The 16139-nt window shown below is 41.6% G+C and overlaps 8 non-coding genes across 8 annotated transcripts; all 8 read right to left on the bottom strand.

Annotated features, from left to right (window-relative positions):
- Nucleotides 1-10464: 10464 nt before the first annotated feature.
- TRNAL-UAG (transfer RNA leucine (anticodon UAG)) lies at nucleotides 10465-10547 on the bottom strand. The gene has a single exon. It is a non-coding gene; the product is annotated as a tRNA-Leu (tRNA).
- Nucleotides 10548-11573: 1026 nt separating this feature from the next.
- Nucleotides 11574-11656, bottom strand: TRNAL-AAG (transfer RNA leucine (anticodon AAG)). The gene has a single exon. It is a non-coding gene; the product is annotated as a tRNA-Leu (tRNA).
- Nucleotides 11657-11845: 189 nt separating this feature from the next.
- TRNAL-CAG (transfer RNA leucine (anticodon CAG)) lies at nucleotides 11846-11928 on the bottom strand. The gene has a single exon. It is a non-coding gene; the product is annotated as a tRNA-Leu (tRNA).
- Nucleotides 11929-13669: 1741 nt separating this feature from the next.
- TRNAL-AAG (transfer RNA leucine (anticodon AAG)) lies at nucleotides 13670-13752 on the bottom strand. The gene has a single exon. It is a non-coding gene; the product is annotated as a tRNA-Leu (tRNA).
- A 189-nt stretch (nucleotides 13753-13941) lies between these two features.
- TRNAL-CAG (transfer RNA leucine (anticodon CAG)) lies at nucleotides 13942-14024 on the bottom strand. The gene has a single exon. It is a non-coding gene; the product is annotated as a tRNA-Leu (tRNA).
- A 632-nt stretch (nucleotides 14025-14656) lies between these two features.
- On the bottom strand, nucleotides 14657-14739 carry TRNAL-UAG (transfer RNA leucine (anticodon UAG)). Its single transcript has one exon. It is a non-coding gene; the product is annotated as a tRNA-Leu (tRNA).
- A 1026-nt stretch (nucleotides 14740-15765) lies between these two features.
- Nucleotides 15766-15848, bottom strand: TRNAL-AAG (transfer RNA leucine (anticodon AAG)). Its single transcript has one exon. It is a non-coding gene; the product is annotated as a tRNA-Leu (tRNA).
- A 190-nt stretch (nucleotides 15849-16038) lies between these two features.
- TRNAL-CAG (transfer RNA leucine (anticodon CAG)) lies at nucleotides 16039-16121 on the bottom strand. Its single transcript has one exon. It is a non-coding gene; the product is annotated as a tRNA-Leu (tRNA).
- Between the last annotated feature and the right edge of the window lie 18 nt (nucleotides 16122-16139).

The raw sequence follows: 16139 nt of genomic DNA, 5'->3' as shown, positions 1-16139 counted from the left end.
CTACTAAAAATTCATAGACAATTAGTTCAGTATGTAATGCGGACTTCAACAATTCAGCCAGCGATTAAACTTCCACAGCTGACCCCTCACCAGGGGAACACAAATAAAATCACACCACAGAACATCCAATCCTGCCTAGGTAAAGTTCCAGCTAAACGGGAACAAATACCATTCTGGTTGGCACAGAAAATCACCCAAATAGAGGCGGTGTTTCCTGACACCACCCCGCTGGAAAAACACAGGATTCTGACTATATGTCTCCCAATGGGAATCGCACCACACATTGAGGACTGTGACACTTGGGGTACAGTCTTTGCTTCCATCTACACAAAAACGCACGGTGTTCCATCCATTTCGGTAATACCAGATGTGCTAAAACAAATTCAAGATGAATACGGTCCAGAACCTGCTTTAACTCTTGGTATGAAATTACTAAAAGACTTCAAGCAGGTCTCGGCTATATTATTAGCCAACATAAAAGGTGAAGCAGCAAACGTGGCGATCCGCCAGAGGTTAAAAGAGACAGATATAGCAGACCAACCAGCTGAAATTGCCAGAATCATAGAAAAATCCTATGAAGAACTAGGCAGAGATAGTCTAGGTGGAATACCAGTAAAACCGCAACTGACTACAAGTCCAGAAAAAATATTTTTTAATAATAATAATTCACCAAAAAAGAACTGGGATGGAAATAAACAATCCAATCCTAAAGAAAAGAAATTCCAGTCCAGAGGAAGGTCTCCGAGGCGAAGAGAGAAATCTCCAAACCAAAGACAGAGGTCACCGCAGAGTGACCCCTCTGGGAATAGATATAACCTTAGAAATAGGGATAATATTAAAAAACCTGATAGATATCAAGACATTGATACACGTCCCTCTCAATCTTTTCAGAATTCCTCGCAGAAATCGGAAAGAAGAGGACGATCAGAAGAGCACGCCAAGTCCAAAGACAAGGAACCTGCTCAGCTAAAAAAGAAATTACAATTTCCAAAAAAGAAGGTAGCCAGTATCAAGGTAGTTAACAATGCCGAGAATACTGAGGACACAACTGAAAAACGGAGAGTGGGCTCAGACAATGCTAGACAGCGCAGCAGAGGTGAGCATAGCTCGCAAAGTCCTTATGAATCATCTGGAGACAGTGGACACGAATGAATACCTTCAAGTGGAAACTGCAGACACCAGAGTTAGCAAGCCCCACAAGATATACGAGATAACATTACGTATAGAGGGAGATAAGACTAGGAAAATAAGGGGACTATTTTGGGATAACCTCTCCAAAGGCTATGACATCCTTCTAGCTGAAAAAGACTGGCCACCAGAGTTTGTCAGGGAGTGCCCTCATGGCGAAGAAGTAATTATGCCGGCCTTCTCGAATCAAATACCGATTCATAAAAAATACACACTTGCTAGAAAGTGGGCAGTGGCCTTAGCACCTGCTTTATATAAAAATCATGTAGGATGGGATGAGGATTCTCCTCCTCACAAAATCCAGTTAAAATCACAACCTACTGCACAAAGGCAGTACCCAATTAAGCAAGAAGCTAAAAAACAAGTAAATGAGATACTAGATCAGCTAGAATACCAGGGGGTGATTGAAACTTGCACCTCACAAATGAACAATCCTTTGTTTCCGGTCTCCAAACCAGACAATTCATATCGTCTAGTTTTGGATTACCGACACCTTAACACATGTTGCAAAACCTTTGCAGTGCAAAACTCACACAGTGCTGCACTAATGAATAACATAGTGCGCAAAAAATACAAAACTACCTTGGACATTTCCAATGGATTCTTTTGTCAAAACATAGCACCGGAGAGCAGATATTTAACTGCATTCTCAGTAAATGGCACTCAAAAACAATTCTGTCGGTTAGCCCAGGGGTACAAGAACAGCCCGGGGGTATTCTCAGCGAGAGTAACAGAATTACTACAACTATATGATGATGAAGCATTATCTTATGTTGATGACATTTACTTAACAGATGATGACTTGGAGACTCACTTGAAAAGGGTGAACACCATAATACTTGGGTTCGCTGCAGAGGGTTACAAATTCAACTTCAAAAAGTCCAGAATTGCCCATCTGACGGTCCTATTCTTAGGATATGAGTTATCAAGTGAAGGTAAAAGCCTGGCAGACAATTTCCTAGAGAAATGTGCCGTAATCCAAGCTCCTAAAACACTAAAAAACCTACAGTCAATTCTAGGCTTCCTAAATTTCGGAAGAACATACATTGCAAATTACGCAGAAAGGGTCAAACCCCTTTAGGATCTAATTAAACCAGACTTTAAAAGATCCAGTTGGACTCAAACACACACAGAAATTTTGAGATCCTTACAAACAGACATGCTAATTAAAACAAAATTAGAAACACGTGATAACACACGCAACCTTGTGATCCGAGTCATCCCAGGGAGATGCGGATTCACATACCTGACCTCTAATGAGGGAGAAATGGTACCAATTGCATTCAAATCACACATGTACACAGAAGCTGAACAGAAATTCAGTAATACAGAAAAAATCATTCGTGCAGTTCAAACCGCAATAGCTAGAGAAAAAGACATAGCTGACGGTAGACATATCACAGTCAGAACAGCAGAATCAGCCTTTGAGGCACTAACAACACCGTGTAATTTACCAACAACAACATTGAATCCGGAATGGATACAATGGGTGAATTCAATCACAACGGACAAAGTATACTACTACTTTGATCCAGAACTAGAAGAATTAAAAAATCTAAAATATGAAAAGACGTATCCTCTGCCAATCGACATTCTGCCTCTACGACATTACGCCTGTGTAATCTATACAGACGGACATGCTCAACCCTCCGTTTGGGGAGAACATGCATACAATCCCACATGTGAGATTACAAAAGAAGTGTGGCGCGGAGGTAAATTAAAACCTCTATTAACAAAATCACACTCAGTAGAAACTAATTCAGAAAAACAAACTGAAATAATCGCATTGAAAATGGCGCTAGATAATGCGGATCGCGAATTCCCGACACTTATAGTGTCAGATTCATATTACTGCGTCAAATCATATAACAGCGATTTGCAGACATGGATTCAGAAGGGTTACAAAGATGACACAGATGCACCAATAAAGCAGAGACTGCTCTGGGAACAAGTAGCTCTTTTGAAAAAAGAACTACCAAAGACTCACGTGACTCACTCACTGAGTCATCAACGTGATGGCGTTCACGTTGTAGGGAATTCATTGGCTGAAACAGCCGCAGCGGCAGCCACTAAATCGGCTCCCGTAGATCGAAAAAAGCATACATTAAAATACATTGACGGTGAAACATGGCTGGCGGTGAAAACGTCATCAAAAGGCGACTGCTCAGCGTTACCGATCAACTATCCACTCAATTACACATACATAATCGATGCAAACTCCGTCCCTTTTGCTCGAATCCCTGGAGTGGGGGATAGAGTGATTCCAAACATGGACAGGAGACACTTGTTAGTTGCAGACGCACATATGGGTGAGGGTCTTGGACACCTCAAACTAAAAGATTCTCTGGAAGATTTACAATCACGGTACTGGTGGCCAGGCATGAGCCTACATCATACCATGTTTGTAAAAAACTGCCCAAACTGCAACAGAAATCGCAGTGGGGAGAGAAAAAATAAAATACGGTGAAATCTGACTGCAGATAACATCACCAGTAAAAAGAATGGCTTGCGATTAACATATACAGGCTAGTTTCCACTTATAATGTAGATCCACAGCACTCGGCTGACGTCCGGACTATTATACAAGATTTGCGAGTCTAAATGGCATATACGCTAAGAGCATGCTACGTTCGACCATTGTTTTCACTCAGGCAATCCAGCCTGGGGGGGAAACATGGCCGAATGAGCACAGCCCAGCGGGAATCTTCTCACTTCCTTCCTGAGGGTACGGGATGGTGTAAAGAAAAAACCAAGGCAGAAAGCAATCTATAATGGAAAGGATATTAGGTTCGGGAGCTGGGTGGGTCAAACATCTAATAAGTGTCCAACGTAGTCTAAATAACTTGCCAAGAAATTCTCTGAAGGGATTCAGTCCGTACGAATTATTATTCGGAACTAGGATGTTGATCTCTGACCTTGATAGTCAGACTTCAGTGGTAATAGAAAAAACCTTTGATGTCAAAGACCGTTTGGCTATTTTGCAGGACTTAAACAAAACAAGAAAAGACCTGAGCAACATACAGTTGAAACAACAGCCAACAACCACTGAAGAATCACCACCTGTCCCAGCAAGACCTGTCTGGATTCCAAAAGTCGGGGATCTAGTCAGGGAGAAGATCGCGGTAAAGAAGGAATTTGGGCCTTCTTACAGAAAAGCAGTTCCTGTCTTGTCTGTCAACGGGACAAGATCAGTTGTACTACCGCCACTTGCTGGAAAAAAGGAGAACTGAGTTGTATCCATCGACCTGGTAAAACCACAACATGTGGCCGATAACAAACAGTAGGCCAAGTGGACTCCCAATAAGTAGCAGAACACCAAGGTTTGCTACCAGTACAGAGGTCCTAACAAAGAGGCTCATCACATTCGAAACGCCTACAGAAGAACAACAAGGACTATGCAACAATGCAATAGAACTCAGACCTCGGAAAACCCAAATAAAAACATTTAGCAGAGACACACCAATCTACAATGAAGTGCCGAGTGACAATGCAAAAAACAAAAATCCTGAACCAATTGGAACAATTGACAGAACTGCATCCGGTTACTTCATCAACTTCGATGATTCCTCTGACGGCTTCAGTGAATCAAAGACACAGCCATCATCAAAATCCTTTAAAGTCAAAGCTAAGGAACTTTTGAAACATCTGAAAGAAACATATCTGGTTTCTCCATGGATTGAATTTTGGGTGGGTTTTGGTGCATTTATCCTCATACTTTGGCTCATCATGGTATTTCCTTTGGGACGCTTCATTGAGGGAAAATATGCTAAAATGGACACAGCAAGTCAGAACATCAACTTGGTCCTCAAACCACACACATCTTCACACGTCGAGAAAAGAGAACTTTCTTCAGAACTTTCTTCAGCCAACTTCACAGCCAATCCAATACCTAGTGGGGTAGCCTGGGACAACACTGACTATGAAATTTATGGTCCGGTCGAGATCCTTAAGTATCCACACCAAATCAAGATCTCCTTGAGTGATTTTGCAAAACCAAACTCATTTGCTGATGATTGGGACTTCGAGAGTATTAACAACATGATGTCTGACTTAGTAATGTCTGCTAAATTTACAAAACATGATTATTTGCAAGGTTCTACAAATTATGATAGTATGTATTGCTATAACCACTATGGTAACAGTTTTTTGCATAAATCTGCACAACCTAGAAATGTTTTAAATTATAATCAATGGGAACATTGTGCTACACCTCCAAAAGGGAGCTCTAGAACCGTTTATGACAAATATTCATATTTTTCAGGTTTTAACATAAGTAATGCTGAAACATTTTATTTTAAATTGTCAAACAAGACAGGGATGAAAACCATGATAACCAACACAAAATTGATATATTCAGATTCATTCTTTGAAAAAATGAATACTTTTGGATTTGATTATTGGGACAAAAATGTTGATTTGAAAAGTGTTTGGGGTACAAAAGAATGGCAAGTACAGGGTTTAGAAGCTTTGTTTAGAGCCTGCATGATCCCAGAACAAATGATATTTTTAAATGACACTGTTCAACAAACCACCTGTCTTGGCTTAGCCAAAATCAAAGATTTAAATAATCCGTCTATTCCAAAGCCAACAATGTTTAGCAATAACTCTGATACAGATGAAGAAATAGACGTAAACCATATACTAAACCAAAACAGAACACATCCTGATTGGAAACAATGGTTGATCTGGCCCACAGATATAAATCACTGTCAAGATAGATTCCTGAATAAAACACAGGGTTTTAAAATGACCAGGCCAGACCCTAGATATCCCCAAAGACATCACCCAGGGATAATAACAACCTACAGTGTGGGCAAATTATGCCTTCAATGGCTACAGACTTCCACACTGCCTGAAATTAAGCAACACCTAACTTTACTTACTGATGGTGCTGACTTGCGTGATTTCATACTGGGACCACGCAAACAGCGTCAAAAGCGTTTCATAGCAGCCTCCGTATATGCAGCATACAATGAGGCCTGGAAGGTTACTCAAATTGAGACAGCAGAAAGAATACAGGAAATTGACCGTATTAATTTGGAAAAATCACTTTCTGTAGTGGACAATGGGTTAATGACTCTGTTCTCCAGAATTTTTTCATTGGACAGCATTGTGTCTTCAGCAATCGATATATTATCGCAAGACTTACTGTTATTACAACATGGTCAGTCACAACTGCGTTCCATTGTACAGCTTGGCTGGACGTTACAAAATCTGCGTTCAGGCTATGTGCCTTGGCGTTTAATCAACACAACGTCACTATTCCAAATCTTTAACCTTACTGATAGACAAATCGGTATGGCGCAAAAGGGTGCTGATTATACAATCTTGAGCATTGAAAAACTAGAAAGATTACCGTTGACAATGTCAGAACGACCTGTCAGTGAATGGATAATCCACGGAATCATAAATATTCCAATCTCAACCTTCAGGTTTCAATACTGCCAAAAATATATACAGGCTGGCATGTACGAGAAATTGGGAAAGGGGTACCTTAAAACAACTTGGAACCTGCCCTATTCACATGCATGTGTCAGTAATAAAGGACAGAAAGTGTTTCTTAGTGGCAACAATTGTGCTATGTCACTAAGCGGCACGCTTCTGTGTAACGGAATTAGTTTGCATGGAGCCTGTGAAGGGAATTCATACAACCTTTCATGTCACCAGCAAGGCGCACCTGCAACTGAAATAGAACCATTCTTTCAAAGACTCTATAATGGGAGTTATATTCTTATTGTAGACCGCAGATGTTGCAGTCTTATGCCCGGGACTCCTTATCTAGTAACTACAACGGCGAAGGTCAAGTGCTGTGGACGTTCTTTGTTCCCCAGCTCCTTTCCAGACAGGGAGGCAAGGGCATGGCCCAGTTTGAAAATTACTTCTATTCGAATAGACACTTTAAGCAGAATGAAAACAGTGCTTCTTCAGACGCCTACAAGGCTCACGTCATCAAAAGAAACGTATGATCTACAAGTCGCAAGGACGACTGCAGAGATACATACATTATTATCAACTAATTCCCCCGTACGTTTCGCGGAAATCCTAAGCGAAATCTTAAATATTTCTGATACCACTGGGGTCTCAAAGGTATTTAAGACAGTATTTTCGATGGCATTAACACCATTCAAAGCCATACTGGGTATTTTTCCAGATTTCGTCCATTCGATTTTTGGCGGACTTCCCCTGATCCTGGGACTAATTGCAGGAATCCTATTCCTAGTCCTTATTTTTCGTTATGGCAACCCATGTCACAGATCAAAAATCCTGGGACTCTCCCGGCTTAGAGACCTGAACATGACTTGGTTTCTATCATTTCGACCAATGTGGCAAAGGTGTGTTTTACCTGTACTAAGGTGTCTGCTATGCGGAGAAGAATGCGTGTTAGACACCTGTCTGATGCTACAATCGGATGCGCCAGTGGATGCAGATACACTGTTGGTTCCTACCAAGGTTCACGCTTTGTGCTGCCCTCAAAGGCTGCCAATCCTGATGACGGCATTCCTGGAATCTTCACCACTACGATTGAAGAGTAGTGAAGTTCAAGATGAAAGCAGCATCGAACAGGTACGACCTTCTGTCAGTGATGCAAATCAGAATGTCAATGGAGACAATCATGCGCATGAATGCATGGTTACACCTATTTCCGACTTAGTGGAACTTTCCCATGAAGCTGTTGACAGTTTTTTCGAAAGCCTGAATGATATGATGTTCTCTCCAGAACAGAAATAGAGACTTTTGAGTAAACTCGCACACGGCGTTCCCTGAATTCGGCCTTCAACTTTGAAAATAAAGTCACATGAACAATTTCACTCCAGTTCACGGACAGCAATTTTTTCAGCATGCCCCTTAAAATATTTTTCTACATATTTTTTCCCGGGACACTGATCTTCTGCTTAAAGTAAGAAACTATTCCTAGAGAACTAAAATTTCTATTTTTAGATACTTTATAGACTTTAGCTGCCCGCTGGTATGTTCACAAATATTTTATTATGTGATGAAATGGTCTCGGACTTCCTTTCTGTATAGCCATATTAAGAGCCATTTCATGTGTATTTCTCATATACCAATAAGCAATAATGCATAAAAATGCGTGTTTACTTTTGCATTTAATTCATAGCTTAAGTGCATACAATATATATGACTGCAATTTTTCAGTATATTTGAAAATTTCGAAATGCATTTATGTATTTTGGGGTGGTAAGGTATACACTATACTCTATAGTATGTTGTACTATGTTATACTATGCATAGATTAGTAGATATGACCATAGTTAGCGTGGAGTGGGTGTCGTGTATTTCTATAGGTTCTGAATCAGTCCCCCTATTCCTGACCCTATTCTGGTTAAACTAACTATCAAGTTAACTAACAGTCAGCCCATGAGGCAAGAAAACCCCCATGATGCAGATACCGTTATCTGACGCAGTCACACTCCGGCACAGGAACGTGTTATCTGATTAGGTCATAACGCTTGAGATCTAATTAGACAAGCGACATTCCTCCAGCCCCTGATAAGGCATACGACGTTCTCATAACAAATCAAACCTATGACAACCTGGAAAATCCGTGCGGCCATTGTTTTGATTTCACAGAGAACTTTAGTAAAGAATGTGCTAACGAGCAAGTCGTATGACATCTTTATTGACGTATCTATGTCCATCCTTACGTCAATCTCGGCACCTTTAAGGTATAAATATTGCCGACCTTGCCCTATGCAAACACACGCGTGGTGACAAGACGGAGCAGCCATACTTGCCGAAGCCGAGAGCAGAAGCAGACCCCGCTGGCAGCAGCCCCGCCTTCCTGACGTGCTGAGAGACGCGCTGCTATCTCAAGCCGAGAGACCCAGCACCGGCGCTTCTGGGCAGCCCTCGCAGGCAGCCTGGAATATCGAGAGCAGAGAAAGAGATACCATTCCTCATTCATCCTAACTTCCAGGTACAGAACTGAATAACCCCTCACAGAGAATTCTTTAGTTATTCACTTGGCAAAAAACAAACTTAACTTAAACTGTAACTTTCTATTCCCGCCCACGCATTAGACTTAGGTCAGGTACACGGGGTAGGCGTATTTAGAAACACCAGTTGAGTACGTTTAGTCAAATGTATATGTGTATGTAAATATATTTTAATCATTTTAAACATCATATGGCTCAGAAACCATATCAATGTTTTTACAGTATTATTTTATACTATTGCTTTTAATGTATGCACTTTACTTAACTATAAGTATTGCAATAATATCGATCCATTTCTCTTGTATGAGAAAAGAGACTGATCAATAAATAACACCTTTTTATTGAACACACCCGTCTCTTCCTTTTCTCTACATTCTGATGAGACTAAGAATGCACGTACTGACTGAGTAAAATAATTGCCTTGTGCTCACACGACTCTCGAGATTGACTCTTGATTAGGGGAGAGCAAAGTTGTCATGTTCTATGGTTGTCAGAAACTAAATCCCTTCTTGTCTAATCAGGGGAGTTAATTCCTTCCTTGAACATTCGAGAAAGTTTCTAGCGAACTCTGAGCTTAGCTGGCAAACCCAAAAATTAGGTCTAGTATCGACAGTAGTAGACCTAGTTAACGTCTGGCCTAGGCCTTTACTGCTGTAGGTATTATTCCAATGCGCAGAGCCTATTGGGAAGATAGGAGCTACACTACACCACAAGCCAGACAGCCATGCAAGTTTGGTACCGAAAAGGCATGCCCTCAATTTATTTATCCCATTATAAGCATTTCCAACAGATCTTTGAACAATCCATACAGAGCAGTACCTATGAAGAACTCTTTAGACCTTTAAAGCGTACAAAGAGAAAGTGCTATTCACCAGCCACTTGAACGGCCCAAAGCTGCTTTGAAATTGAGTCAACAGCCACATCTTGGCTGACTAAAGCAAATTCAACAAGGGAGCTCAATGTCACAACATAGGGTGGAATACGCAAATCTAAGCATCCCCTGATCACAGCCCTGAGGACATTGCTGTAAGTGTGCTGGAGTACAGCTGTCTACCAGGTGCTTGGCATTCTTCCAAATTTGCATGGCCTGTCTGGCCAGGGAATACAAGAGCATGACTCTTCTAGATGAGCTCTTACATGGGTCCTAAGCTCATTTGGTAAGGATTGCACTTTATCAGCAAGACTTTGTACAACAGAAATATATGAGAAACCAAAGCTCTCTTGACTAGACGAGGACGGAATAACGTCCCAGGTGAAGACGAACAGATGCAACTTCCATCAGATGTTATCCAGATGAAGAAGATTATATCTCCAAAAGTCATGTCAGAAGTGAGATTCGAACCCACGCCTCCAGAGGAGACTGCGGCCTAAACACAGCGCCTTAGACCACTCGGCCATCCTGACAGTGAAGAGTCCTAAGAAATGTATAAAAGTCACTCAGAAATTTCTGCGACCATGCAAGCTTGAAATAATTTCAACCTTCAAACACAAGGTGCAACTTTTTGCACACGACAATAAACACAGAAGATCACATATGAAAGCATTTCATTTCACAGGTGTACTGTTTTTATGCTTTTAGAATAACTTATACCTCTCACCAGCTATTTAGGGTTCTGTATCCTACTCACAAAATTACCTTGCCTGCGACCTCTCTCTTTATACACAAACAACTACTGCTCAGGAAGTAGGAAGGCAGAAGGTGGGGCAGTTTATGGAAATTTATGCTGTCAATGTGCCTTGCAGATTCATGCAGAATTTCTAGATCCTTGCTGGAAACAAGAGAGCAGGCCTTGTTTCAGATCAACTGTCCCTAGCAAGGAACGTCTGAGCACATCCATTCTTTTGCTCTCTAGCCCCTGGCTTGGGACTCACCCTCACTGGCTGAGGAGTGAAGTTCTGCATACCAACGTTACATAGAAGGTATGTTTGTGATTGGTTTGAGATGGGTGGGAGGTCAAGAGCAGGGAAAAGCAAGTCACCTTCACTTCTAGTCTCCTCTTCTATGCCTACCTGCCGTTCACTCACTCTGTCTTTGTTTCATTCTCTCCTTCCTCAACACCCCATCTCACTCACTGGCTCTATCATTTGTGCTCTTTCCCCTTGCTCTTCATTTCATAGTGGAAACATCTCTTGAATGGATCATTAGAAAATAAGGTTACATAAAATTAAAAATCTACTTATTGGAAACCAAAAATATCACAAGACTGAATGTAAGCCATTTCTTCAATAAAAGGGATTTTTTAGGCACCCCCCAAAAAACACATAAAACACCACTAGTGCTAGAAGAATATTATACGAGCTTGAAGACAGAATTGGGCAAATTCATTTGCAGTTGAAACTGAAGTTTGGTACTTATTCAGATATTATATGCACTGCCAATTTTTAGCTGAGATTCTGAAGGAACGCAGAGACAAAATGAACTTAAAGTTTTGTCAGAAGCGGGATTCGAACCCACGCCTCCAGGAGAGACTGCGGCCTTAACGCAGCGCCTTAGACCACTCGGCCATCCTGACCACATGTTGCTTGTTCATCTACATAGTGAGAAAGATAGTGTGAACAAAAAAAACACACATCTTAGGCCATGAGTGGCTATAGCAAGAAAAAAATTCACTGCACTTTTCCAAAAAGACAACCATATAAGCCCATGTGAGGGAAATGATCTGATTTTCTCCCTCAAGAAAAAAGAAGATTAAACACAGGTTTGTCAGAAGTGGGATTTGAACCCACGCCTCCAGAAGAGACTGCGACCTGAACGCAGCGCCTTAGACCACTCGGCCATCCTGACTTGCATTTGCAGCACCTTCCACAAGCCAGACAGCCATGCAAGTGGGGTACCGAAAAGGCATGCCCTCAATTTATTTATCCCATTATAAGCATTTCCAACAGATCTTTGAACAATCCATACAGAGCAGTACCTATGAAGAACTCTTTAGACCTTTAATGAGTACAAAGAGAAAGTGCTATTCACCAGCCACTTGAACGGCCCAAAGCTGCTTTATAATTGAGTCAATAGCCACATCTTGGCTGACTAAAGCAAATTCAACAAGGGATCTCAATGTCACAACATAGGGTGGAATTCGCAAATCTAAGCAGCCCCTGATCACTGCCCTGAGGAAATTGCTGTAAGTGTGCTGGAGTCCAGCTGTCTACCAGGTGCTTGGCATTCTTCCAAATTTGTATGGCCTGTCTGGCCAGGGAATAAAAGAGAATGACTCTTCTAGATGAGCTCTTACATGGGTCATAAGCTCATTTGGTAAGGATTGCACGTTATCAGCAAGACTTTGTACAACAGAAATATATGAGAAACCCAAGCTCTCTTGACTAGACGAGGACAGAATAACGTCCCAGGTGAAGACGAACAGAAGCAACTTCCATCAGATGTTATCCTGATGAAGAAGATTATATCTCCAAAAGTCATTTCAAAAGTGAGATTCGAACCCACGTCTCCAGAGGAGACTGTGGCCTAAACACAGCGCCTTAGACCACTCGGCCATCCTGACAGTGAAGAGTCCTAAGAAATGTATAAAAGTCACTCAGAAATTTCTGCGTCCATGCAAGCTTAAAATAATTTCAACCTTCAAACACAAGGTGCAACTTTTTGCACAGGACAATAAACACAGAAGATCACATATGAAAGCATTTCATTTCACAGGTGTACTGTTTTTATGCTTTTAGAATAACTTATACCTCTCACCAGCTATTTAGGGTTCTGTATCCTACTCACAAAATTACCTTGCCTGCGACCTTTCTCTCTATACACAAACAACTACTGCTCAGGAAGTAGGAAGGCAGAAGGTGGGGCAGTTTATGCAAATTTATGCTGTCAATGTGCCTTGCACATTCATGCAGAATTTCTAGATCCTTGCTGGAAACAAGAGAGCAGGCCTTGTTTCAGATCAACTGTCCCTAGCAAGGAACGTCTGAGCACATCCATTCTTTTGCTCTCTAGCCCCTGGCTTGGGACTCACACTCACTGGCTGAGGAGTGAAGTTCTGCATACCAACGTTGCATAGAAGGTATGTTTGTGATTGGTTTGAGATGGGTGGGAGGTCAAGAGCAGGGAAAAGCAAGTCACTTTCACTTCTAGTCTCCTCTTCTATGCCTACCTGCCGTTCACTCACTCTGTCTTTGTTTCATTCTCTCCTTCCTCAACACCCCATCTCACTCACTCGCTCTATCATTTATGCTCTTTCCCCTTGCTCTTCATTTCATAGTGGAAACATCTCTTGAATGGATCATTAGAAAATGAGGTTACATAAAATTAAAAATCTACTTATTGGAAACCAAAAATATCACAAGACTGAATGTAAGCCATTTCTTCAATAAAAGGGATTTTTTAGGCACCCCCCAAAAAACACATAAAACACCACTAGTGCTAGAAGAATATTATAAGAGCTTGAAGACAGAATTGGGCAAATTCATTTGCAGTTGAAACTGAAGTTTGGTACTTATTCAGATATTATATGCACTGCCAATTTTTAGCTGAGATTCTGAAGGAACGCAGAGACAAAATGTACTTAAAGGTTTGTCAGAAGTGGGATTCGAACCCACGCCTCCAGGAGAGACTGCGGCCTTAACGCAGCGCCTTAGACCACTCAGCCATCCTGACCACATGTTGCTTGTCCATCTACATAGTGAGAAAGATAGTGTGAACAAAAAAAACACACATCTTAGGCCATGAGTGGCTATAGCAAGAAAAAAACTCACTGCACTTTTCCAAAAAGACAACCATATAAGCCCATGTGAGGGAAATGATCTGATTTTCTCCCTCAAGAAAAAAGAAGATTAAACACAGGTTTGTCAGAAGTGGGATTTGAACCCACACCTCCAGAAGAGACTGCGACCTGAACGCAGTGCCTTAGACCACTCGGCCATCCTGACTTGAATTTTCAGCACCTTCCACAAGCCAGACAGCCATGCAAGTTTGGTACCGAAAAGGCATGCCCTCAATTTATTTATCCCATTATAAGCATTTCCAACAGATCTTTGAACAATCCATACAGAGCAGTACCTATGAAGAACTCTTTAGACCTTTAAAGCGTACAAAGAGAAAGTGCTATTCACCAGCCACTTGAACGGCCCAAAGCTGCTTTGAAATTGAGTCAACAGCCACATCTTGGCTGACTAAAGCAAATTCAACAAGGGAGCTCAATGTCACAACATAGGGTGGAATACGCAAATCTAAGCAGCCCCTGATCACAGCCCTGAGGACATTGCTGTAAGTGTGCTGGAGTACAGCTGTCTACCAGGTGCTTGGCATTCTTCCAAATTTGCATGGCCTGTCTGGCCAGGGAATACAAGAGCATGACTCTTCTAGATGAGCTCTTACATGGGTCCTAAGCTCATTTGGTAAGGATTGCACTTTATCAGCAAGACTTTGTACAACAGAAATATATGAGAAATCAAAGCTCTCTTGACTAGACGAGGACGGAATAACGTCCCAGGTGAAGACGAACAGATGCAACTTCCATCAGATGTTATCCAGATGAAGAAGATTATATCTCCAAAAGTCATGTCAGAAGTGGGATTCGAACCCACGCCTCCAGAGGAGACTGCGGCCTAAACACAGCGCCTTAGACCACTCGGCCATCCTGACAGTGAAGAGTCCTAAGAAATGTATAAAAGTCACTCAGAAATTTCTGCGACCATGCAAGCTTGAAATAATTTCAACCTTCAAACACAAGGTGCAACTTTTTGCACAGGACAATAAACACAGAAGATCACATATGAAAGCATTTCATTTCACAGGTGTACTGTTTTTATGCTTTTAGAATAACTTATACCTCTCACCAGCTATTTAGGGTTCTGTATCCTACTCACAAAATTACCTTGCCTGCGACCTCTCTCTTTATACACAAACAACTACTGCTCAGGAAGTAGGAAGGCAGAAGGTGGGGCAGTTTATGGAAATTTATGCTGTCAATGTGCCTTGCAGATTCATGCAGAATTTCTAGATCCTTGCTGGAAACAAGAGAGCAGGCCTTGTTTCAGATCAACTGTCCCTAGCAAGGAACGTCTGAGCACATCCATTCTTTTGCTCTCTAGCCCCTGGCTTGGGACTCACCCTCACTGGCTGAGGAGTGAAGTTCTGCATACCAACGTTACATAGAAGGTATGTTTGTGATTGGTTTGAGATGGGTGGGAGGTCAAGAGCAGGGAAAAGCAAGTCACCTTCACTTCTAGTCTCCTCTTCTATGCCTACCTGCCGTTCACTCACTCTGTCTTTGTTTCATTCTCTCCTTCCTCAACACCCCATCTCACTCACTGGCTCTATCATTTGTGCTCTTTCCCCTTGCTCTTCATTTCATAGTGGAAACATCTCTTGAATGGATCATTAGAAAATAAGGTTACATAAAATTAAAAATCTACTTATTGGAAACCAAAAATATCACAAGACTGAATGTAAGCCATTTCTTCAATAAAAGGGATTTTTTAGGCACCCCCCAAAAAACACATAAAACACCACTAGTGCTAGAAGAATATTATACGAGCTTGAAGACAGATTTGGGCAAATTCATTTGCAGTTGAAACTGAAGTTTGGTACTTATTCAGATATTATATGCACTGCCAATTTTTAGCTGAGATTCTGAAGGAACGCAGAGACAAAATGAACTTAAAGTTTTGTCAGAAGCGGGATTCGAACCCACGCCTCCAGGAGAGACTGCGGCCTTAACGCAGCGCCTTAGACCACTCGGCCATCCTGACCACATGTTGCTTGTTCATCTACATAGTGAGAAAGATAGTGTGAACCAAAAAAAACACACATCTTAGGCCATGAGTGGCTATAGCAAGAAAAAAATTCACTGCACTTTTCCAAAAAAACAACCATATAAGCCCATGTGAGGGAAATGATCTGATTTTCTCCCTCAAGAAAAAAGAAGATTAAACACAGGTTTGTCAGAAGTGGGATTTGAACCCACGCCTCCAGAAGAGACTGCGACCTGAACGCAGCGCCTTAGACCACTCGGCCATCCTGACTTGCATTTGCAGCACCTT

Source organism: Lissotriton helveticus, chromosome 8 (assembly GCF_964261635.1).
Source record: "Lissotriton helveticus chromosome 8, aLisHel1.1, whole genome shotgun sequence".
In the NCBI taxonomy this organism is placed as follows: domain Eukaryota; kingdom Metazoa; phylum Chordata; class Amphibia; order Caudata; family Salamandridae; genus Lissotriton; species Lissotriton helveticus.
This window is presented reverse-complemented; position numbering and strand designations above follow the sequence as displayed.